Source organism: Protopterus annectens, chromosome 8.part0 (assembly GCF_019279795.1).
Source record: "Protopterus annectens isolate FY-2018-M chromosome 8.part0, PAN1.0, whole genome shotgun sequence".
Classification (NCBI taxonomy): Eukaryota; Metazoa; Chordata; order Ceratodontiformes; family Protopteridae; genus Protopterus; species Protopterus annectens.
Window position 1 is genome coordinate 557,829,800 of NC_056741.1, and position 21,664 is coordinate 557,851,463.

Here is a 21,664-nt window from a genome sequence, read left to right on the forward strand (position 1 = left end):
ATCTGCCTTTTCCATGAATCTGTGTTCACATGTCCCAATATGATGCCTGTTTTCTCATTATTACCATGCAGGGATGCCAGAAATGACTCATCCTCATCCCTGTCACTGTCATTACCGCTGTTATTTGTCTTCCTTCCGCATGACTCTTTGTATAATATCATTTACACATTTCTGACATTGATACATTGTGTGTTTTTTCCCACCTATGCCATTATCATCTTAGGTTCATAGACGATTAGTAGTCTAACAACCCCAAAGGGCCTTTTTAAACCTAGCTATTCTTTTCAAAAGTTTTGTTACCCTGTGGTTATTTTAAGGGGTATATGTTGGTTTGGGCATGGGTGGTCAAGTATTTACAGTCTGAATCTGTCCACTAGAGACACAGGTGTCAGTCCAGTGGAAAATTTCTGATTCCTCATCCACTGGTCCAAATTCCACTTGAATTTGGCTAGGGAAGAATTCTGCTTTACATGGATCCGTGGCCTGTTCCAGAGAAGGAGTAGTCTCTTACACACATGCCTGTCCTTCCAACATGTTCTATTTATGCTGCAGATGAGGTTTAGGTACCTACAGCAGGTAATTCTAATGCTTTTTGTTTTCTGGATATGCAACAGGTCCATCAGAGTCAGATCAGAGGACGATTTGTAGGCCAGACATATATCACCTCTACGTAGTCTGTAGGAGTCTGAGTACAGGGACAGCACTTTGTGGTGGTCTGCATAGAACATGTTGTTTATTCCCTGTATTCTTTGTGAGGAACTTTTGTGTATGCTTCACTTGTTGGATATGCCTGGTCAGGTACATGCCAAAGGGGGTGTTATACTCAATGATTGTTCAGATGAGGGCCAAGTACAGTGGAAGAATGACATCTTTGAACCTAGACCCCATACACTTGCTTATAAATCATGCAACATAGAATGATTTTCTTAGTACCATAGCCACATGACGGTCAAAGGCCAGGTTACTGTTTACATATGTTTCCAAATCCTTGACAATTGGGTTTACTCTAAATGGTGTATTACCAATATGGTAGCTTCCCAAAGGATACTACTGTACATTTCTTGGCAATGAGTTTTACACTGAGGATTCTGTGACTGTGCCTAGTTTGCAATCATTTGCAAACTTGATCAGCTAGAGGTCCTTGACACTGACCTTGAGAAGTATATACCAAAAAGGAGCAAACCCATCACTGAGTCTTGAGGGACTCTGCAAGTGAATGGCCTCTTTGTGGAGGTAGACTCCCCTATCCTAACTTCTCTGATCATATCTATGAACCATCTGGTTATCCTGTGGATGACATATGGATTCATACCTAATTTTGAGTTTGTCTACAATTCCTGAGTGAGGTATTATATTGAATGCTTTCACCAGGTTAGGTAAGCAGTATGCACTATTTTGCCCTCATCCATTGGTTTGGTAATCTTCTCAAATAAGTCCACCAGGTTGAATACTCATGACCTGCTCTTCACAAAACCAAGCTGAGTTGCATCCAGTATCTTGCACTACATTTTTTAATACATGGGCACATATATGCTGGTGGGTATCTCCTCTGCTAAGGAAGCATCACTCATGTGTCTAGAATGACTGCAGCAAGTCATTATCTGTAGGGATGAACTTGTCCAGTCTTTCCTGTCCATCACTTTTGGAGGCTATGCTAACACCTAAAGGGCAGGTCAGTACAGTAAAGGATAGGCAGGCATGGGTACACACAGGCATCTATTACACAATGACAGTAGACTTGAACAATAAGACATTACTCAGTACCCTAGGATGGGTAGACTGTGGGAGTCACATATGTTCTGGAAACAATGGTCTCCAAGTTTGTATATACAGGTAAGCCCTTGCCAGGTTCTGCTTAGGCCAGTGGCGGCTCATGCCATTGGACTGCAAAACTGCAGCACTCCCAGCCAAAAGATTCAAGTGTGGCCATTTTACATTCAATAAAAAAATTAAATAAATGTATTTAAATATTTTGTTTGCTTGTTTGTTGTGCTCTAAGCAAGTCCGACCAACTTGCAAAGTCCTGGAACTTGAACTACGCATGCTTGTTGAGTTCTGTTTATTTATTTATTTATTTGTTTATATATTAGCGTTTCTGTCAATCTAGACTGCTGTAAAAAGCAGTCCAGATTAATGAGAAGGCATCAGTGTGATGCCCAGAAATCTATGCGGGTTTAACCGACAGTAAAGTAGAAGGGGGGGGGGGTCAGACTGCCACATCCGCAGTCACGTACATAACATAGATGGCTGAATGGCTTCTGACTGGTTCTCGCTGTCTTCTCAAAAAAGAGAGCAAGATCTCTCCGAACACCATTATACTGGGCGACTTCAACTACCCAAACATTGACTGGGAGCACTACTCAAGCCCCAGCACCTTAGCCCAAAGGTTCCTGGAAATTATAAACTCAAATGCTATGAAACAACTAGTCACCACTCCCACAAGAGGGGACAACATACTAGACCTGATCATCACCAACATGGGGACTCTATGCTCCACACCAGAAGTATATCCCTCATTGGTAAGATCAGACCATAAATTAATTTCACTGGATGTCCACATCCCGACCCCACCCCCAGCCCAGAAAACCACAGTGAAAAACTTCTCAAAAGCGAACTTCTCACTTCTCAAAACTGAAGTGGAATCCTTCAAGACCCCAGGGCCAGTGGAAACTATGGCCCAAACTGCAGAATCCTATATAAATGCATTCTACGGACATCTCCAGGAATGCATGGATCATGCTATCCCAAACAAAACCAAGACCCAATCATCCAAAGGCAGGCGTCCAGTCTGGTGGACCCCTGCCATAAATAAACTGTACAACAGAAGGAGGAAGCTACTACATGATAGAGCAAAATCCCTAATAGGGAAGGCATCTCTGATCAGTACTAGCAAAAAATTACGATCCCTCATAAAATCCTCCAAGGCCAGCTTCGAGAGAAAAATTGCACAGGACACCAAAGACAATCATAAGGCTTTTTTCAGTTATGTTAGGAACCTGGGATGCAACTCCCAGACTTGTTCTGAGTTGATTCCAAATGACAAAAAAATACACTGAACCCACAGACATCACCAATATCCTGGCAGACAGGTTCAGTGCAAATTTCTCCCCCCCCCCCCAAAAGAGCAAGTATCTATCCCGGCAGAGGGCTGTCTCCCAAACATCTCTGATGCTCAGGTGAAGGTTGCCCTCTCCAAAGCAAAAAACACTGCTTCCATGGGACCAGATGGCATCCCAGGTTGCGTCCTACATGAACTCCAAGAGAAACTAATCCCTCAAATAAAACAGCTATACAATCTCAGCCTCACTACAGGATATGTGCCCACAGAATGGCGTACAGCAACAGTGGTCCCACTCCACAAAGGTGGAGCCTCTACGGACCCTGGAAACTATTGCCCCATAAGCCTGACTAGCTTAGTCTGCAAGGCTATGGAGAGGATCATCATGGAGCTCATAAACAAAGACATTGGGGACCTACAGATACTAGATCCTTCCCAGTTCGGCTTTGTCAAGGGCAGATCCTGCCTTTTGAACCTGGTTGACTTCTTCGAAACAGTCACCAAAGCCATAGATGAAGGGAAGGTAGTCCACACAGCCTATCTGGACCTTGCAAAGGCATTTGACACAATACCCCACTTGGGCATCATAGATAAGCTATCCAGCTTAAATATACACCCCTATGTCACAAGATGGGTCGCAAACTGGCTCAAAGACAGAACCCACAGAGTGAGAGTTGCTGGAGCCATGTCAGACTCGAAACCGGTCACAAGTGACGTCCCACAGGGCTCTGTCCTGGGACCACTCTTGTTCGGTATATACTTTTCCGAGGTACAGGCAAAAGTGGGAGGACTATGGCTTACCAAGTTCGCAGATGACTGCAAACTGGGTGCCATAACTGACTGTCCAGCTGACACAAACATCCTTCAAAAAGGTCTCACAGAGACAGATAACTGGTGCCAGCGCCATGGTTTAAAGCTAAATGCCAAAAAATGTATAGTCATACCCTTTGGCAAAAACAATGTGCCCACAAATTACCACATAGGTGGAAACCCATTAAGTACAGAGAAAGTTATTAGGGACCTGGGGATCCAAGTTGATAGCAATCTCTCCTTTGAAAACCACATTGCCAAAGTGGTTAGAAAGACCTTCTATATAGCCCACCTCATCACGAAGGGTTTCACATCTAGATCAAGAGAGGTAATCGTGCCCCTTTATTCATCCCTTATCAGGCCCATCATAGAATACAATGCCCCTTTTGGGATGTACCTTACCCGACACCTGCAGCAATTAGAAAGTCCCCAAAAGTATCTCACCAAGAGGATCAAGGGTCTCAAACAGATGCCATATGCTGCTCAGTTAAAAGAACTCCAGCTCTACTCAGTTGCATACCGCCTACTTCGAGGCGATCTATGCCTGACATACAAAGCTATGTCAAATCCAGAATTAATGGACATGCTCCACCTCAGTAAATCTAAATCCCTTACAGCCACACGCTCGAGGGACTTGAACCTCAGCACAGAAATAAACAGAACTTGCTGGAGGGACAGGTTCATAACCCAGAGGCTCCCTTCGCTCTGGAATAGAATTCCAGTTCATGTGAGGCACAGCACCTCACTGAATCACTTCAAGAAGAATCTCGATACGTGGATGGGGGATCGTAGGTTTGTCCCAGGGATTACTCCTGTGTCACTATTAGACAGAGGCACAGTAAACTAAACCTTAAAAAGGGCACAGTATACTCAAATCAAGGGGTGGCGTAAGCCATACAGAATCGGGCTAGACTTATAATTGCCCCAGGGCAGATAGCCTAGTATGAACCTATGAACCTATAAACAACCAGTAGTAGTAGCCCATAGCACTGTACTTTGATTACTTACTATGGTGCTCCGTTGGTGAATAAATACTTTGTTTTTTTTCAGCTTGCTTGCATGTTGCCTTGCTTACGAGCAGTCACTGAGTCAGACAGAGAGGAAAAGAAAGAGTTCCTTTCTTGTGATGGAGAGGGACAGTCACTTTTTAACAAGTGACATTATTATGTAGGTTTCGGCCTGGCTCTGTACAGATGTCAATGTATTTTTTTTTTTTAACAGTACTCTTGAATGCAGTGAAATCTGCACTATCTGTCAGTCCAGAGGTTTTTGTTTATGGTAAGTTTGCTGGGGTGTGGCTGTGTTTGTGTGTGATGGACAGTCTAAGAGCTTAGTAAGATAACAGAGTTAGTGGTGTTTGTGTGGGTGGAGCATGTGCGAGCGTTTCCAAGTTAGGGTTAGAGTAATAGGTAAGGAGATAGATTTAGTGGTGTGTTTGAATGGTTTCCACTATGTGAATGAGGTGGTCAAATTTAGTAGCAGTGACAGAGTGCTGATGATTTTTGTTGAGAGTGATTATGAGTCTGTGTGCATAAAGGGTTACATTAGGGAATAGAGGTATTGTGCATGTTTGATACATAGGTACGTTACATATGTCTAAGTATCTTGTGTAGTGGTATCAGCTCATGGTTATTATGGCTCCTTTCCCAGAGTGTCATTTATGATTTATGATGTTTGTTCTTCTTTTTTTCTGGTACCAGAAGCTGAGGCATTTGATGCTGATGACGCTATAGTTATTGTTCTGGGGTCCGCAATAGCCTGTGTTGGGTTTTGTGCGTGTTTAGGATGGTATGCCAGAAAAAGAACCAGTTGTGATGCAGAAATAGGAAGTAAGGCAGCATTGGAGACCGGATCTGAGATAAAATAATAATGGATCTTAAAACGTTCTTGTGCGGTCTTATAGGTAGTCAGAATTTTGTGGAGCAGACAGAAATGTGTTTCTAGCAAAGAACTGCATCAGCTGTTGCAAACTTATTTTTTTAATTATCACGGTACATTGAGTGTTCCTATGTACCTATATGTGTTTTCTTCCAGTTATGGTTCTAAATAGGCATAATTTGCTATTACTGGTATATAACACATTTTTGAGTGCCAGTGCTAAGACTAAAGCTTTTATTTTACTGCCTTTTTGTTTATTCATAATATTCAAGTCACAGAACAGTGTGTGTATATATGAATTTTTTGATTAAATTATATTTTTGAGTTCAGCCTGTTTTGAGTTCATTTTCAGTCTACTTTGCAGTGGAGTCAGTGTTGCAGCTCATGAGATGTGCACAGCGTTAAAGGGGGAAGGACTGCATTTAGGTTTATATTAAAGACAAAATTTCAACACCCCTTTCCATTTTATAATTTGCAATCATGCAGTAATGCATTTTGGAGGGGGAAAACATTCACTTATAACAGGTGCCTTGGTTGATCAGAAATATATGGCTGTTTCCACATACTAGCATTTCCCAACCTTGCAGTTACTTGGAAGTGCATCCATGTGTGTGTGGGGGGTGTTTTTGTTTTCTTTTAGTTATTACACTTGTAGTTTCAATTTGTAGCAAATACTTGCTCTTAATACTTTGTCAGTGGCTAGATTTTGTAGTATATCCTAAATTTAGGCGATTTTTAGCTGGATTGGCAGATTAAGTGGATTAATAAGGTTGCAGTGGCTGTTGTACTGACATTATGGAAAAAGGTAACATTTTACAAGTATAACTTGAAAAGGTTTGTGTATTGCTGCTAGTCATTTTTGTGCCATTTCTTACATAGCTCTGTTTATTTATTACACTTGTTAACTGTGTTAGTCTGACTGGACCATGTAATCCCCATTTTCAGCAGAGGAATGAAGAGAAAAGTTTCAAGAAGGGTTAAGGAAAAACTTTTTGCAAATTATGCGGAATAAAAATAATTTAGATACAGTAAAATCAACTCTATATTGTGCACAGCATCTAGTAAGGAAAATTTTGTCACAACGTCTGAAGTAGCTTAGAGGTGGCCATTGAGAAAGGAAAGGATATTGATATTGACAAGTACATAGTTAAGCATGAAAGTGGTTTGAATAAATAAGCAAGCTGGGAATAAAGATGAAAGTAAATATAAGGAGTCTACAGGACTGTTTTTTATGTCTAGAAGGTTGGTGTTTGCAGAGCAAAGAGCTCTTGTTGGAGAGTACCACTGGTGGAGTGAAATAAGTGAAGGACATTTATTTGTGAAGAACAGTGTGAAATTCTGAAGTAGTTGGAGAGTTCAAGCCAATGTAGCTTTTGAGGGCTAGGTTGTGATGAGTTGCATTGTAAGATTTAGTAGCAATTTTTTGTTATCACTGTTCCAGTTTTTGCTTAATGGAGAATTAATGTTAATATGTGAAAATAGAAACATAAAGTAGACCTAGTAGGAGGTAAGCTGTGGCATTGTTTTTTTCAGAAGAGTGCAGTGAGATAATTAAAAACTCTGTAGAGAACTCCTAATTTGGAATGAGTTTTTTTTCATTAGCTTGGATACGAGAGTTGATTGTCAAAAAAGACACTTAGTACTTTGGTTTGAGCTACTATCCAGTGCTGTCTTCACAAATATTGAATTGTAAAGTTATGTTTTTTTTAGAACTGTGGGATAGACTACTACAGTTGTGAATGAACAATTCAGTTCAGTATGGATGTGATTGACTCTTGAGTGATATTCTTTAGTGAGGAAAGGGACCTCTTGCATATCCACAAAACAAACAGTACCAGAATTATCTGTTCTAAAGACTTAAACCTTGCCTATGATATAAATAGGACCTGCTGGAGAGAGGTATGTATCCCAGAGACTACCCATTCTATAGAACAGGCTCCCCATCCATGTGAAGCAGAGTTCCTCCCTAAACTAATTCAAGTGCAACTTGGACAGTTGGATGGGAAACTGAAAATTCATCCCTAGACACCTATGTCTCTGATGCAAACAGGTAACCCATAAATGGTTCATCTCCCAGAACCATGCTTACACTTACAAAGGGTATCAGAACTTGTCAGAGATTTGGGATGCATGGCTAGGCTTAAAAAGACCCTTGTAGTCATTAGCCTAGTAAACACCTATGAACCTATGAAAGAGATTTTCTTAAGTTAATGTGTAGTGTTAGAGTTAGGGACAGGGTTAGTATCCATGAGTATGGTGAGGCAGGTGGTCCTGCTCTACTTAAATAAGACCGCTAAAAAAATAGATGACATTATCTCTTGAAAAAAGGTAAACCCCAACCTGTGCACAGTAAAAAAAATTATGCAAACTTTATTTTACTGCATTCAGCACTGCAACTCATGTAGTAATGCATGATTAAGATTTTTTATCAGAAAAGGCTTGACTTGTATATAATAATCGGTGCCAAAGCATCATGTAATGTACATATTATCAATGCACAAGACTATTAAAATCTGTTTATTATATGTATTTATTTTTATATTAAAAACATTTTTATTTTATATTTGAATTTGAATTTGTTTTCAGTTGTGCAAATAAAACTGCCTTTCTGTACTTCATTTTATAAGAATGCCCATGAATATGTTTACCATAAGCCTAGCAATCTTACTGACATTGCAATGTGTATTTTTGAGGAAGTTACAGGAAATAAATCAGTAGCTACTTTAGCTAGCTCCAGAAAATTATTGCTTTTTTATGGGGTGCCCATAAAGCTATACATAAGAGCATCTCTGAACATAACTTTATTATTCAGAAAATGCATGCTGTTGCAGTGTCTATTGCTCTGTGTTTAAGTAGCAATGCTTTAATCACCATCAGGTAAGATTTTCTGAGATTGTAAGATGCAAGTAGGTTTTAGTAAGCATTCTGTTAAAGAATTATAACACTGAAAGACTTTTTGTTGTTGCCATGCAGAAAATATTTACATAACTAGATAACATATAAGCCTTAGGTATTGAAATGCACATGACAGTATTTGTAATAAAGGACAGGATTACAGTATTTTCAGAAGCTCATTACATTTGCTGGAGACTTGCAGTCATCTTTGCAGGCTTTACCCGTAAACTAAACAGAATGCCAATCTATCATATGTGGTCCATAATCTGTGCAGTAATCCTTTAAGCAATTTATCTTGAGCTCTGTGCAGTAATCCTTTAAGCAATTTATCTTGAGCTTGTTTCTTGTTTGCTGTTCATTTTTTACTTTGGTCATGTTTTCCCTATGAAACAAGTAGATTGTTGTTGTCAGGCAGCAGGTCTGTTTTGCATAAGAAACATTATTACAAGTGGGGGTATCACAGAGATTGCTTCTTTCAGCATGTTACTTGGTACTTTTATAAAGCTGAATATAAATTATAATTAGAACTGCAGTGCAAGGAGAAGTGGTTTGAGTGCTGCTTGTTTTTTTATACTTGACTTTGACTGGCATTCCAGTTTGTTTGTTTGTTTGTGTCTTTCGGCTTTTCCCAGTTAGGGGTCGCCACAGCGGAACTCCGGTCTGCTAATAATTGGTAGTGGATTTTTATGTACCGAGTTACCAGCCCTGACACACAACCTTCAACAAAGGCACGCCCCATTCCAGTAATGTATTTAAAAATTAATTTTTTTCATGCCTCACAACTTTTTTGTTTCCATCTAGATATTAAGTAAGCTGTCATGTAGCCAATGTATTGAATTTTTTTTTTCTTCTACACTTCATTTTGTCTTGATTGGACTCTCATAATGACGGTCTGGCACCCAGGTCACTCCAGGAGTCAGTTTTTGAGGTTTTGAGCATAGCCCCACCCCTTTCTATTTGGCCACACCCCTTCCCATTGGCCCCACCCATTCAGCTGTCTCCTGCAGCCCCCCTTTGATGTGAAGTCACCAGCTGCCACTGGCTTAGGCTATGTACTGCACAAGGATACAGTGCATGCTATATTATATCTGGATATCCCAGACAACGTGTGTCAGTACACAATAACATAACTGGCATGGTGAGCAAGGATATGATAGCAGAGTACTGTGTTTGGATATGTCCTGCAGTGTCTTACCTGTGACAGAGGGCTTGGTCTGTGAAATGTAGGAAGATGCCATTCCATAGTTGTGTGCAGGTGTCTTCTGCAGGGCACCACATTCAAGAATCCTATGTATAACAGTTAGCTGTTGCGTTTAACATTACTCGGTCTCAGAGACAAGCACAAAGAATAGCATGATACTGTAGCATAGCCTGCATAAGGAGGGGTTGGTTATATTGTGTCAATAGGCTGCTATCCCCTGATAGGGATGTAGATGAATAGGTACTTGACTGCAAGTGAAGGTGGACATACCTCTCAACTGTCAAGAATTTTGCAGAATGTCCAAATTCATGTCCCATACTTTTGGTCTGTTCCTCATGAACATTGTGGTTTTCTGGCAAGTCATTGAGAACTGAAGTCACTAAATAATATCAGACATTTAAGTTTCAGACTTCATATCTTTCATAAAATGCACGCTAATGCAAATCTGTTATTCTAGGAATTAAGTTGTTACAGAAGATAGCATTTAGCGCTTCTATACACATACATACTTATAACGTCAATGCGCATATACAGTTAACTACAACTGATCCCAGAGTACATTTCTGAAGTTCTTTATACATATACAGTTAATGAGAAAAACTGAAGGTTGTTGCATACAAATTAGTATAGCATATAACATTTTGCACTTCTTAACACAAAGTTCAATACATCTAACCCCATCAGTGATAACCTAAGTCTATATACATATTTACAAGTTCATGTATCATACTACAAAGAGCTATTCGCAACCATTGCATACTTTTCAGCACCAAGGGTTTAAATGCATTTTCTGACAAGATGTTGTACTCTGCACTTGTATAACGTTTAAATTATACATTCCTTCCATTGATTCTCAGAATTTCTTTTGGGCAGACTGCCGTGTACTCTTTTTCTAGTACTTAATGTGCAATTTCAGATTTTCCAGTATCAAGGCTTTTTACTTCGACAGTACCTTTTAGCTAAGATCGAGTGTAGTATTAAGTATAGTTAATTATCTTTGTTCTCTTCAGTGACGCACAAATTCTTTTGAACATGTTTTTGTTTTATGCATTTTTTAACTGCCTCTTTCTAGAACAGATTCTGTGTAAATGACTGAAAGCAAGCTAGTTTTTTTCTGACATGCTTACAGTAAGCCTCTATTTGAATAAAATTCTGTTTTCTGTGGTATATTTGTTACAGTCCATTGCCAAATGCCTCTCTTTTTCATATACATTATTTTACAGCACATCTTGTCTTTATTGCTTATTCTGTTCCTTTATACTTGACTCATATTTTATTTTTCATACTTTTCCATCAGTTAATTCCTTTATTTGTACAATAGTAATTTCACGTGTTCTGTATATACCCACAGCTTTTGATAAGATATGACATGTTTCCCTTAATAGCCTGTCACTTGCTTCATCATCATTATTATACAACAAAATGTATCTCTTAAAAAGCACACTCAGTTTAACAAATTCAGTTTTTGGCTGCACTCTTCAGCACATAGCAATGCATACCCTAGGATTCATTAACAATTGTGTAGACACTTACACAATGTAAGTATGTTAGGGAGATGAGCAATAGCGCTAATTGAATATGAATCCTACTCATCACACCTACACATTTGCAAGCAACGTTTTGTGGCCAACACTGTTTGTGGCCATGGAAAGGTGCTTGCAAGCATAAGCATAGCATGTCTACAAAACAGCTCACATATAGGCAATAATCACATATGAGCATGCACTGTAGCCCAGATGTATAAAGGACAAATACAGGAGAAGAATATAGAACAAGGGAAGTGAAATAGAGGAATTGCTACACTAAATTGTGTTATACTGACTTATTCATGTTGAAGGGGAAATGTTAAAAATGTACTCATATCCCGCAGCTAAATGTGACAAAAGTGTTTAAGAATAATTTCTGACATAAATCCTGCAATATTAATGTAATGATAATTAATGTCAATGACAATCCCACAGTTATGCACATAAATCAAAATGGACATGCTAATAATGGATGTAATAGGGACATAAAGCTGCAGTGTAACAAAAGGGAATGAAAATGTAATATATATGTTAATTAAATACTGACGAGATAACAAATAGCAACAACAGAAGATACTTTATGGGATGAATCCATAGAATGCAGTTATTGCATATGAGATGTATATACAGGGAATTTATGTATGGAAGCTAACACTACCACTGTATTCTCCTCCTCAGCATGTATACACAAGATCAAAAGGGTTTTACAGCTATAATGTCAGCTAAATCATAAATGGATTGGACATGCTTTTGCAAAGAAATGACAGTGGCATCAATAGGAAAGGGGTTCATCACCTACGAGTATGTAATAGACAAGCAAGTGTTGTATAGTTACGCAAATACTAAATGCCAATCTAATGACAAACAACATACATAAGTGACAAATGGCAAAGAAGAGTGGATGACATGTCATAAGTCCATTTTTGCCATTGTTGATTTTCAGACATCTCCAATATTATAATACTAGGCATGATCGCATGGCATTACAGGGAACAGTAACATAACAGCAATTCAACACCAACAGCATAATAGAATGTATTTTGACAGGACTGATCACAGTTTCTGATAGTCTGGTAGCATGCCATTACAGAAAGAAATGTTTATGGAATCACTCCTTTGCCATTAAGCCGTATAGTGTAAAAAAACAACGGCAGTATTAAAGACATGTTCAAATGAAGACATGCAATACACAGCATTATTATCTTATGAATAGGTAATACATGCAAACGTGTATAAACAAACCCTGAATTAATTTACAGTTACACTTATAGAAGTTAAGCACTGCCATATTTGAACAGCCTACTTTTTCTAGTTACACATTCTAGAGAACAATGTAAGACACGCAAATGTCTGACATTTAAATAGTAACAGTTCACTTGCGAAAGAATGACCTCTTCAGTGTGTTTAACTGAGGGTGTGGCAGATTATATAATTTTGTAATTGTGTACTTTTACTGATGCCACACAAAACACCAGTCATTTGAAAAATGGAAACATTCCCTCCACCCAAATTAAAAAAAAAATTGCACCACTTTACCTCTGAAAACATTTAATGGACATGTTTTCAATCTATGACACTCTTATTTGAAGCATTGGTTTCTACATTGCTGGACAGAGTATTGCCTAAAAAAGCAATCGTTTCCTTAAGTAATGTCTAGAAAACTGTAATCATTACAGAACAAATAATATGCATAGCTGCACCATTATGTTGCAAAGAAGTTGTGAATGTGAAAGGTGTGCTTAGGGAATGGTGGAGTTCTATAGTATTTTCAAAGTAGAAGTTGATTGAGCACATACTCAAATAACTATAAACATTTTCATTTACTCTCACACACCCAGATACAAGTCTTCCATATTGGACATCAAACCTACCTATCTAGTTACATAATTTTGAGAGCATAGGAGACAGTACACATTTGTCTGGATGACCTCATCAGTGTGTTTCATAGAAGATGGTTCTGTAGAAATTGTGATAAGGGAGCTGTATGCACATTTAAATGCATTATCTGCAGAGTTATTGGATACAGCAACAATCATTATAGAGACACACACACACACACACACACACACACACACACACACACACACACACACACACACACACACACACACACATACACACACACACACACAGACACACACACACACACACACACACACACACACACACACACACACACACACACACACACACATACTCCTCCCATGTTGAGTATTGATCCTCTTACCTATGTAGTTGCACAATCTAGAGAGCACTGTATTAGTCATAGGCGCCATAGGAATGCTCCAGATGCATGTCTTTGGAATGTGGGGGGAACATGGGAGGAGTATGTGTGTGTGTGTGTGTGTGTGTGTGTGTGTGTGTGTGTGTGTGTGTGTGTGTGTGTGTGTGTGTGTCTGTATAATGATTGTTGCTGTATCCAATTACTCTGCAGATAATGCATTTAAATGTGCATACAGCTCCCTTAGGAGTGTTTCACACATTGGGCGGTGCAGTGGTGCAGTGGTTAACATTGTTGCCTCACAGCAAGAGGTTCTCTGGTTCGATTCTTGGCTGGGGTGCCTTCTGTGTGGAGTTTGCATGTTCTCCCTGTGTTCGCGTGGGTTTCCTCCGGTTTCCTCCCACATTCCAAAGACATGCATTTGGAGTATTTTTCCCCGAGCCTCCACTGAAAACAGGCTCTGTGGAACCTAGTCGGACTTTCCCGGTCAACAAATGATAAATAAAAAAAAATAAAATAAATAAATAAGAGAAGTCTGACTATGAAGAGTCGAGAGAACATTTTTCAGGATGACCTCATCATTGTGTTTCACAGAGGATGTTTCATCCAAAAGTGGGATAAGGGAGCAGAGTGAACAATTAAATATAATCTTCTCAGGGGAAATGTATAAAGCATCAAGTGTTATACACTTGCAAAAATCTTTAATGTTGGCCATTGAAACACCTACCTCTATAGTTACACAATCTGTATTAGTTGCAAGTGCCACAGGAGAAGTCTGACTGTTAAGGGTAGAAATTGCATATTGTCAGGATGACCTCATAGTGTGTGTTATAGAGGATGTTTCAGTAAAAATTGGGATAAGGAACATGTGAGAACAGTTAAATGCATTCCTCACATGGGGAAGTGGATACAATAACAAGTGCTAGACACACACACACACACACACACACACACACACATGCGCTCGCCATGTTGGGCAGCAAAACTCCTACCTATCTAGTTAAATAATCTAGAGAGCATTATATTAGTTGCAAGTGCAACAGGAGATGCCTGACTCTTAAAGGTAGAGATTGCACTTTTGTCTGGATGACCTCATCACTGTGTCTCATTGAGGATGTTTATGTAAAAATTGGGGTAAGAGAGGTGTGAGAAAAGTTAAATGTGTTCTTTTTATGGGAAGTGGATGTAGAACCAAGTGTTTCACACAGTATCACAAACAGACACACACACACACACACACACACACACACACACACACACACACACACACACACACACACACACACACACACACACACTCACGCGTCATATATGTTGGAAATCAAACCTCCTATCTAGTTACACAATCTAGACAGAAAGGTCTTAGTCACAAGCAATGCAGGAGGACTGATATTATCAATATGAAATATGACATTTGTATATTTGTAAAATCCATTGTCTAGAGGAGATGATACTCTGCATCACTGGTTGTGCAACAGATGCATATGTGTTCATAAGACAATGTAACATCACTATGACTGCCACATGTAATGACATAATTCTCTACCAAAATGTACATACTTTTCTTAATGTACATTTTATTACTTGAGGGATACTGACATTTTTCACATAATGGGATGATATACATTTTGAATGTTGTACACAAGTGGATTATCAGTCAAACATTCATGTGAATTCATCTTGGGATGATTTCACACTTGTATTGTCTAATTCTTATATGATATGCATTGGCAAGACAAACATGCAAGTTGTGCATAGACTGCACTGCAGAATGACAGTGATGGATTCTGTAAGAATAGGTTAAGCAAGCTTGTAACACAGTGCAAGTGTAAACAATGTAGAGCAGACATACTTTAACTGAATGAATTAAGTGCGTCAACATTATTCTGATTTCAATATCACCTTTGGACAAACGTAATACAGACATGCAAGCATGCAACATAAAACTATAATTGTTTGATTTTCTCCTTTTTATTGTGCTCTTTGAGTGCAGTGCTGCTAAGCTGAATTGTGCTGCTGATAGCAAAATGTTATTATGAAGTGTTGAAATGTTAGAATGGAAATTGGCATGCATCTGTGCTGCGTTGTGCTGACTTCCACACAGACATCTGTACAACACATTCATCAGAATAGGTATCAGGCACATCACTATAGTAGCAGGACAGTGATGTGTTAAGTAAAGCTGTAGCCAACATTTACATCTACATCAGTCAGACAACACATCCTGAAATATTATTTCATCCATTTGTATTTGAACATTTACAGCATGCCAAGAAAAACATGGACACACAAGTACTAAGCACAGCAATCATAATTGTGATAGTTATGAGTTGTCAGCAGATTTCAGCAAACATGAATGCAGGTATTCATATTCATTAGCATTACACTATTGAACACCATAATCTGTACATCCAGCTCTTCTTCTTGTTAAAAAGTACATTAAACTGACTAAACATATCTAAGCACAGTGGCACAAAGTGTGAATAAGTAATACAGATGAAGACAATCAAATCCCAAGATGTTGCCATAAGCTGTGTATATTCATAGGTTCATAGGTAGGTACTAGGCTATCTGCCTGAAGGCATTTATAAGCCTAGCCAGAATGTGTTGGCTTTTGCTGCCCCCTTAGATTAGTTCCCTGTGCATCTGTCCAGCAGAGCCATTGAAGTGATCCCTGGGGTAAACTTTCTGTTTCCCATCCACTCGTCAAGGTTTCTCTTGAAGAGGGTTAGCAAGGAGCTCTGCCTAATGTAGATTGGAATCTTGTTCCAGAGCATCGGAAGACTCTGGGACAGGAATCTATCCCTCCAGCATGTCCTATTTATTGTTGTGGTGAGGTTTAGATCCCTGGAGCATGTAGCTCGAGGGGATATGATTTTCTTTAGGTGGAGCATGTCCATCAATTCTGGGTTGGACATGGCCTTGTATGTTAGGCAGAGATCACGTCTGAGTAGGCTGTATGTAATCGAGTACAGATGGAGTTTCTTCAGTTGAGCTGCATAGGGCATGAGCTTGAGGCCAGTGATCCTCTTGGTGAGGTACTTCTGTGGTCTTTCCAGTTGTTGCAAGTGTCTTGTAAGGTACATCCCAAATGGGGCACTGTACTCTATGATGGGTCTGATGAGTGATACGTAGAGGGGCCCAATGACCTATTTCGATCTGGATGCAAACCCTTTTGTGATTAGGTGGGCCACATAGAAGGATTTTCTAACCACTTTGGCAATGTGATTATCAAAGGAGAGGTTACTATCTACTTGGGTCCCCAGATCCCTTATTATGTCTTCTGTATTTAGGGGGCTACCACCTATGTGGTAGTTTGTGGGTACTTTTTTTCCAAAGGGGATGACTATGCACTTTTTGGCATTTAGCTTGAGGCCATAGTTTTGACACCAGGTATCTGTCTCAGTGAGACCATTTTGGAGGATGTCTGTGTCAGCGGGAGAGTCAATTATAGCCCCTAGTTTGCAGTCGTCTGCGAACTTGGTCAGCCATAGTCCTCCTGTGCTTGCCTGTACATCTGAGACGTATATGCCGAACAGGAGGGGTTCTAGGACTGAGTCCTGGGGAATGCCACTCATAACTGGTTTAGAGTCAGACCTAGCTCCCACAACTCTTACCATGTGGATTCTGTCCGTGAGCCAGTTGGCAACCCATCTCATAATGTAGGGGTTTATTTTCAGGCTGGTGAGCTTGTCTATAATACCTAAGTGGGGAATGGTGTTGAAGGCCTTTGTGAGGTCTAGGTAGACTGTGTGGGCCACCTTTCCCTCATCTATAGCCTTGGTAACTGTCTCAAAGAAGTCCACCAGGTTTAGGAGGCATGATTTGCCCTTAACAAAGCTGAACTGGGTAGGGTCTAGTGTTTGGAGGTTCCCAATGTCTCTGTTAATGAGATCCATGAGGATGCACACCATAGCTTTGCAGACCAAGCTAGTCAGGCTTACAGGGTGATAGTTCCTGGGGTCCATTGTGGCTCCACCTTTGTGGAGTGGAATAACCATTGCTGTGTGCCACTCTGTGGGCATGTAGCCTGTGGAGAGGCTGAGTTTAAACAGTGTGCTTAGTTGAGGGGTTAGTTCATCTTTGAGCTCATGTAAGACGCAGTCTGGGACACCGTCCAGTCCCATTGATGCTGTGTTTTTGGCTTTGGAGAGGGCTGTTTTAACCTGAGTGTCTGTGATTTGAGGGGCACTACATTCTTCTGGTATAGTTATGGGCCCTTTTGGGGGTGAGAGGGGGGTGAAGTTTGCACTGAACCTGTCTGCCAGGATGTTGGCTATATCGGTCGGTTCAGTGTATTTTGTGCCATTCTGCACTAACTCGAGCAGATCTGAGAACTGCCACTTAGATTCTTGACATAGCTAAAGATTGCCTTGTGGTTATCTTTGGAGTCCATAGCAATTTTTCTTTGGAAGCTAGCCTTGGATGATTTTATGAGGGAATGTAGCTTCTTGCTGATACTGATTAGGGATGTCTTCCCTTCTTGGGATTTTACTCTTTTCTGTACTAGTTTCCTCCTTCTATTGTATAGCTTGTTTATGACAGGGGTCCACCAGACTGGTTTCCTTTTCTTGGAGGAGTGAGTCTTGGTTTTGTTTGGGATAGCACAATCCATGCATTCTTGTAGGTGTCCATAGAGTGCATTAGTAAAGGATTATGCAGCTTGAACAGTGTTATCCTTTAGCATGGGGGCTTTGAAACTTCCCACCTTGGTGTTAAGTAACGTGAAGTTTGCTTTTGAAAAGTTTTTCATGGTGGTTTCTTTGACCAGGGGTGGTTTAGGAATGTGGATATTCAGAGTGATTAGTTTATGGCCAGATCTAACCAGCAAGGGGTTGACCTCCTGTGTGGAACACCGGTCGCGCATGTTGGTGATGACCAGGTCCAATATGTTGTCACCTCTGTTGGGGGTGTTGACCAGTTGATCCAGGGCATTTGAGTTTCTAAATTCTAAGAAATGTGCAAGGATGTTTGTTCTTGAGTAGTTCTCCCAGTTAATGTTTGGGTAATTGAAATCACCCAATATCAGGGTGTTTGGTAGGACGTTTATGTTTCCCAGTGTTTCCAGGAATGCGGAGTGCGGGTCCTGGGACATAGTGGGTGATCTGTAGCAAGCTATAATTTGAATAGCAGTTTTGCCCATTGTTAGTTGCACGTGGATGATCTCTGAAGCATTGTGGTGTGCCACTAACCTGGAGGTGTGGGTATCCTTGATGAATATGGATACTCCCCCACTTTTTGTATTTCGGTCCGGGTTTTGTGTCCAAAATGTATAGTATGAGTTTTAGCTTGGTAGTGCTGGGGTACTCTCTGGAGCCTTAAACCAGGTTTCTGTTACTGCACATATATCGATTTTCTCCATACTGAGGAGTGCCTCAAGTGCATGCATTTTGAGGTTTAGACTTCTAGCATTGTGTAGCATTACCCTCAGTTTTTTGTTACTTGTGCTATTTACGGCGGTGGGTTTGTCTTTTGAGCCTTGCCTAAAAAAGGCACTATGTGGGTAGCAAGAACCTTGGCCAGTATTCAAAAGCCTAAGGGGGATAGATGCAGGCCGTACTTCCATTTAACCTTAGTTGTGTTTGTCACCTGGTGCCACACATTGCACAAATGCAGAGGTGAAAGACTAATGATACTGAAGGGAAAAGATACATTGACAGTTTGACATGGAGGCAGGGACAATGTAGATTATGACAGAAGAAGGATAATGGTAGTTCATAACAATATGTAGCCAACAGGTACACCTAAATTAGTGCGCTCAAAACAGTTAGTAACACTTAGCTAATGACTGGAGTAGAACCCTTGAAATTATTCAAAATTCTTTATACACACTTGACCATTAGTTCATCACTCCACAAAGGAATTATTACTTCACAGCATTAAAATAACACAATTTAAGCACAGAGTCAAATTCAAGAAACAGAAGGGGTGAACAGAGAGGGATAGAGACAGATGCAGAGAAGAATATCAGTATATTTTGTGGAACATTAAGGAACTTCTGTATGGTGTTTTAGTCTTACTTATTAAGTCATCATTGATCTGTCATGCTCTGTGCAATAAAGTGCTTGCTATTGGTACACAAAAGGGATAGGAGAGTGCAATAAACATGAATATCTAACTAGGATAAGATAGACTTAATAAGTGTCCCTACTGGGGCTGCAGTGTTCCTAAAAATTATGTATTGCTGCACTATTCCAATGTTATATTAAAGAAATATTTTCTATGGGGAGAAATTTACACATTTTCAGTTAAATATATGCTAGGAATATGAAATGTTATGAAGTAATAAATTAACATACAGCTGTATTTGAACCCATGGCATTTTGCAAAGATATCAGGTTACAAACAGGGTAATTATCTCAACTCACTACATAGGAACTCCTACTTTTATATACCAAGCAGCCTATGAACTATTACATTAACTGTTCTACAGTTCTGCCATTAGTCTGTCTTTACTGTGTATTCTCAGCATAGTGGATTTAACCACATTTGAGTGAATGTAGACAGAGTACTGCAGAGTAAATGGAAATTTACATCTTTTGCAATAAGAAGTTAAACAGTATTCACTGTCACTGAGCACCACTATGCTATGTCAAACTCTGTGCAAATGCTGAGGACATAAACTGAATGGTTTTCCATGGGCCATTTTTAGTCATGTGTATTATGTCTGAATCTATTTTATAACCAGATTAAACATGTGAAAAAGAGATTGATAGGATAGTGGTGAAAATGGGATTGGCAAGTACAGGGTAGCACATAGGGGAAAGAATACAGAAATCTGCAGGAGGGTCATGGAAGAACACCATAGCTATCCACTTCTTCGCAATGTAAATGTATAACTGTATAAAATTTCGTGACTTTGCAGAGCCACCACACCATTGATGGGTAACAACAACCAAATAATTCTATATGGCCAATTGGACCAAATCACTTGTGTCATGATGACGTATAGTCGAAGTGGAGAGCTATGTATGGGGGGGGTGTAAATTTTTTGTGGGACAGTTGCCCATTTTTTTATTTTTTTGGTAGGGAGAGAGAAATGTTAGGAAAGGTGCTTAGAAATGAGAGGGTCAAGTGGGTAGGGTAGTTTAGGAAACATGCACAGACATACAGAGCATACAACACAAAGATGGTGATGGAGACAAAATGTTGGAGGACACCATGATTAGAGATATGTAGGGATCATTGGATGAGCACCAACATCTAGCCTGAGAACAATGAGAATATAGTCTGCACCCTCAGGGCTGTCATTTCTGTCTCCAGCAGCAGCTCCCTGGGTCAGTGCCAGATATGGCAGCATCTTTGCAATGCGACCCAGAACCTTTTCAACCCTGCTAATAAATGCAACAAGGCTTCTCTCTCTCTCACTGATATATCCTCCACCAGCCCTGTCAGCTCCTTCTGGGTGAGAAAATTGCCACCTCTACTTCTACTGCTCCTGGAGGGTACCATAGCAGCAGCAGCAGTAGGGTGCAGAGCTAAGTGAGACAGTTGGAGCAGGAAGGGAATGGGTTGTGGAGGCAAAACTGACAGGTTTTGACCCCAAGGGACTGGGTGTCTATGCTGCCATCTATGGAAGAATGGCAGACCAACCACAGTGGTTAGTGTACATCTCTGTGCTGTTGATTATTATTTTTTTAGGAGCAAGATGTACCAACAGCAGATTGTTTATAAATTATAACCCCCTCAAAAAAGAGAGATAAAGGGTGGAGGAGACAAACAAAAGAGATAATTAAATACATGTTATAAGTATTTTTCAATAAACTTACTTTGGCAATACATAAACAATTATAATAATTTAATATTGTACACCTATGCCACATCCATATATGATGGAGTATTCATGTGTTATAAAATAAACAAATCTTACTGCCATGATATAAGTAACATCAACCTTTATTTCCCTATGATGGATAAGAAATATGCATTCTAATTTAATAATTGTAATTATCATAATTTAATTCTTCCTGACATCTTGCTCTGAATATTTTATAAATGCTTATTCAATAACAACAAGTAATTGCTGCTTCTGGTTATTGAACCTACATACAGTTAAGCTGGTGTTCTTATTGCCT